Genomic DNA, 4,611 nt, shown 5'->3' with positions numbered 1-4,611 from the left:
TTTCTTATTCTTTTGACATGCACATTATAAGATGACTCAAATACATTAAATGCAGACCGAACCTAGTTACATTTTGCAACATTTTTTTCAATTGAGTCAGTGTATCTGATTTTTACACCGTAAGGTGTTTTCCTTTGAGAAAAACTCCCCTATCTGCCATTCTACACTGGTATGAACCATAAGATTGAATGTTAAGTGATTGAATAATATTGTGTCATCGGATTGATACAATTTCAACCATTTCAAATTGATATAGTTGCAAGACATTCCATATAACCCTCGATGATGGTGAGCTTGACCTTCACATTTGCGTTTGATAGCTCAGATTCCTAGATGCGGGAGACAGTGAAGGGGGTTGATTAGCAAAGATGGAAACACCAGTGAACCTTGATTTTGGAGGAAAGCATGTGAAGAAGGTTCATTTTGGAGGACTGGAGACTTTGATACATTGACGAAGAAAACTAGGCTTAGAAAGATGTATGATAGCCAATGTATCCAAACTTCTATTTCTCTATCAAGATTTATCTGCCAAACACTGATAATTCCCCTTAACCCAACATGGTGCCAGGTGTATGGACCCAAGCTCACACAATGGACTAGAGACAAGATCAAAACCCCTGCAATGTCACCATCTTAGAGCTCGAACGAGTGACCATGGACCAGAGACAAGATCAAAACCCCTGCAATGTCACCATGTTGGAGCTTGAAGGCGTGACCTACAATAATGAGATGGTTTTCAAGCTTAGCGTCATGGGATTTGGCCTTTACTAAACAATCTTTCCTTTCATTTCCAACTGCACTAATTTACACTCCCTCGACTTGTTGGAAAACTGTTTAACCTACGAGATACTGATGGAGCTCTGGTATCTAGTCAATCTTGCAGTCTGATTCCCCCGTTGTGAATTCTCTGTGCTTATCTAAATGTCAGAGATCTCCACGATAATAGGCTCACAGGAAAAGGTGGCAGACTTTGGACATTCAAAGACTGGACCCACTCTGGATCAGACTCATGTAAGTACTGCAGTGAAAGGTAGTTTTGGGTACCTTGATCCTGAATACTTCAAAAGGCAACAACTGACATAGAAATCTAATGTGTATTCTTTTGGAGTAGTGTTACTGGAGGTCTTGTGTGCAAGTCCAACTCTTAATCCTGTTCTTCCCAAAGAACAAGTCAATATAGTAGAGTGGGCAATGCAATGGCAGAAAAAGGGAAAGCTTGAAAAAATCATTGACCCTCACCTTGTTGGGACCATCAACCCTGGTTCTCTGAAAAATCTTGGGGAAACTATTGACAATTGCATGGGAGAGCAGAGAATCGACAAGGGTACCATGGGAGATGTTCAATGGAACTTGTAATATACATTTTGATTCCAGGATACAACCATACAAAATTATTGAGATGAGAATAGTACAAATCATATCGCATATGTTCCTTTGCACTACCCATAGGCTGAGCCTTTTGGTCCAAGTTTAGTATGACTTCAAGTCTTGTACGAAAGTTCTCAATTTATAGATTCATTAATGAGCGTGCAAAATTTTTGAGTTCTCAACATCCCACAGAGGGATAATTGCGAGAATTTACCTGTTGTCTGGAACATGTTCTCCTTCAGTGGATATGAGAAATAGTGGATCCATAGCTTGGTGCAGCAGTTCCTTACCTCGGGATGTTTGCACAGGATTCATGGCAAAGTAAACACGCAAAACTAGTGGCTTTGGTTTGGGAGGAGAGCTACAGTTATGTAGAAGAGATTGAGGGCACATGCATTATGTTCCTTTGTGGTGCCTAGAGCCTAAGACTCTTTATAGTAGCATTATTAGAAGAGGTGTTGGTGGAAGTGATGATGATTTAGAAGATGCAACCACAAGTGTTGTGTTCTGACAATTGGTGAATCCTTGCAGGAGGTGATCACAAAACAATTTAAATTTGGAATGCAACTAATTGAATGCAGATTACTGCACAACTTTGTAGTTGGCTCTATGAATGAAGGCCCCTTGTCCTATCTCCTAGTTACATCAAACTCTAGAACCAACTTTATGCTGCAAATTTCAAGCTTCAAAGTGAGCTATATCCATGCTATTTGATTTTTCATATTTTTTCCTGTGTCTACCTGGTTTTTCAATCTTATATTATTTCACATTTTAAATGTTTATTTTTTGATGATTTATTTTAAATTTCAAGCTTGCCAAACGTATTGTCACTTTCCTTGGGAAACTATAAAATATCCCATATCTAAGATGAATTTCACTTTTAGACTTTATATGCTCTTTTTTCCTCTTTATGAATGATCCATTAGGTGGAAATAAAAATTTAATGATATTTGTGGTGCTTTAGTTTTTTTTTTTTTGGTATTCAAAGTATGAGTTAAATTTTGAACCCTTCTCCAAGGTAGATAATTACAACTATTACACTTAGACCCATCTTCCAAGAAGCTACTTTAAACTTTCTAAAGATAATGATCATTAATATTACATGTCCTCGCTGAGGATGTTTAACATTCAAGAGTGTGTAAATTTTTACTTTGTTTCTTTCATCAATCTTTCTTGTTAGTGGAAGGGTGTAACATTTATTGAAGCTCAATTGAAAAAAACTATGGAACTATTAGTTTTATTTGTTGCTCAGGATTGTTTTCGAGAAGCTTCCTTGTTTTCTCTCTACACAGGTCTTAGAGTGTTAGTAAGAGAGACAAAAATGTGAGATCTTGTTTTGAGTTAATATTATGGAGTTTTGAGTGTTGTACATTTCTTATTTTTGATTGATATATTCAATTAGCTATGTATTCATTGATCTAGCATAAGGACTATTTCCATTTCTAAATTGATTTATGTTTCCACTTTATCCGAACTTATGAGTTGTCATTCAAAATAATCAGCATAGGAAGAGGGGATAACAGAGAAGGAAAATACATATTTAATTAGGAAATCACAACCATAAATCAAAAGAATTAAAAAATATTGACAAATTCCTGTAAGTATATAGCTGCCATTGAACATCCCACCATTTTAAAGTCCTAGCCCCACATTAACAATAAAGCATTTGTCCATTATACAAACTATCATGTGTCGTAAAGTCCAACAACATCTTGGAAGGTTTTGGGCAATTTTAAGAGCCTTTCCATCCTAGTAGCTTCAAGAATAGGGAGTGAGAATGTGGATATACTATGGGAAAGTAATAAGAATTGTGAAATATTTCTTAGGGTACCAACATCCTTTATAGCCATGAGATTGGATACCTTATCCAATTTCAAATTCTAGCTTCTTGAGACACTTCCAAAGCTAATTGATTCATCCCTCGTTGACTGTTTTGATGCAGGTGCAAGTCCTTTGAAGATAGTGATGATATTGGCTAGCATATCCAATTTCAAATTAAAATTTCTTGAGACATGTCCAAAATTAACAAACTCAACCTTCCTTGACATGTCTGATGTAGGTGCAAGTCCTTTGTGAATGTGATTTAATCTCTAAAGTATTAATCATTAAGGTTGAATTTCCTGATATTGTCTAGCCTATGCAATTTCAAATGCAAATTTCTTGAGACATGTCCAAAGTGAACTCAGTCAACCCACCTTGAACTATCTTTGAACACAAGATCTTTGCAAAATTATGATGTTAGGATGTGATTTATTCTATAAATCATAAGCATTAACATTGAATTGCCTATGCATTAGACATTTTTAGGGCTAGCTCAAGCCCTTTATGCATGCCATGTTGGTTTGCCTTAATTTTTGGTTGTATTTATTAGGTTCAATTCAAATTTGAATAATCCCCTTAGCCCCAACTCTCCTCAAATTCCTTTCAACTTAAATATCTTCCTAGGTGTTGAATGAGCCCCTTAGCCTCATCTCTCCTTAGATTTACTATCAACTTAAATATATTACCAAGTTTCAAATAATCCCCTTAACCCCAGCCCTCCTTCGATGTCATTTCGCCACTTTTTAAAGAAATATTGTGTCCATATTCAAGAGTGGAGTATTCTAAAATAGTTGTTTCTTTTTCCATTAACCCCATGGACCAATTGTCTAGTCTACACTTTTAGGTCTAAGAGATGTAGTTTGATCGGTAATTTGGTAATAATCTTGCTCATGAGCATTGGGAAAGATTCACTTTATGGATTCATAAGCCAAATTCTTTAGTCTTTTGACATTAAGAAAGATTATGTCCACATTCATGGGTGAGGTAAATGGAAACATTTGTTTCTTTTACCTTTTTTGCCCCTTGGGCCAATTTTCTAGTCCACACCTTTGGATTTAGGATATTTTCTTTGATTGGTATTCATCTTGTTCATGAGTCATGCGATAGATTGATTTTATGGACTCATAAACCATGTTCTTAAGTTTGTTGATTTTACCACTGAGAATGGATGGTTTATTGTTGATGATAATGTTTTTTATTGCTATCTAAATTGTTGTCTAAGTGTGACATCTTAAAATAAGGATTCCTTTTTCTAAATATTATCTTTCCATAAGTGAATAAAGTAAAACATTTATTTTTTTGCCATTTTTTTTGGTAGGACCACTTTCCCTATCCACACCTTTCGATCTAGGGGATCTACTTTGATTGGTATTCTTCTTGTTCAAAGAACAAGTTGGATTATTTCATCATAATTGGACATTG

The 4,611-nt window shown here is 35.6% G+C and overlaps 1 pseudogene; it reads left to right on the top strand.

The window, feature by feature from the left end:
- The first annotated feature begins 921 nt into the window (after positions 1-921).
- LOC149243248 (receptor-like protein kinase THESEUS 1 pseudogene) lies at positions 922-1,356 on the top strand (annotated as a pseudogene).
- Positions 1,357-4,611: the final 3,255 nt, after the last annotated feature.

Source organism: Pinus tabuliformis, chromosome 8 (assembly GCF_031772625.1).
Source record: "Pinus tabuliformis cultivar Carrire ecotype Pingquan chromosome 8, CPIR1, whole genome shotgun sequence".
Classification (NCBI taxonomy): Eukaryota; Viridiplantae; Streptophyta; class Pinopsida; order Pinales; family Pinaceae; genus Pinus; species Pinus tabuliformis.
Note: the sequence above shows the minus strand (reverse complement) of the source record. Positions and strands in the feature narration are given on the sequence as shown.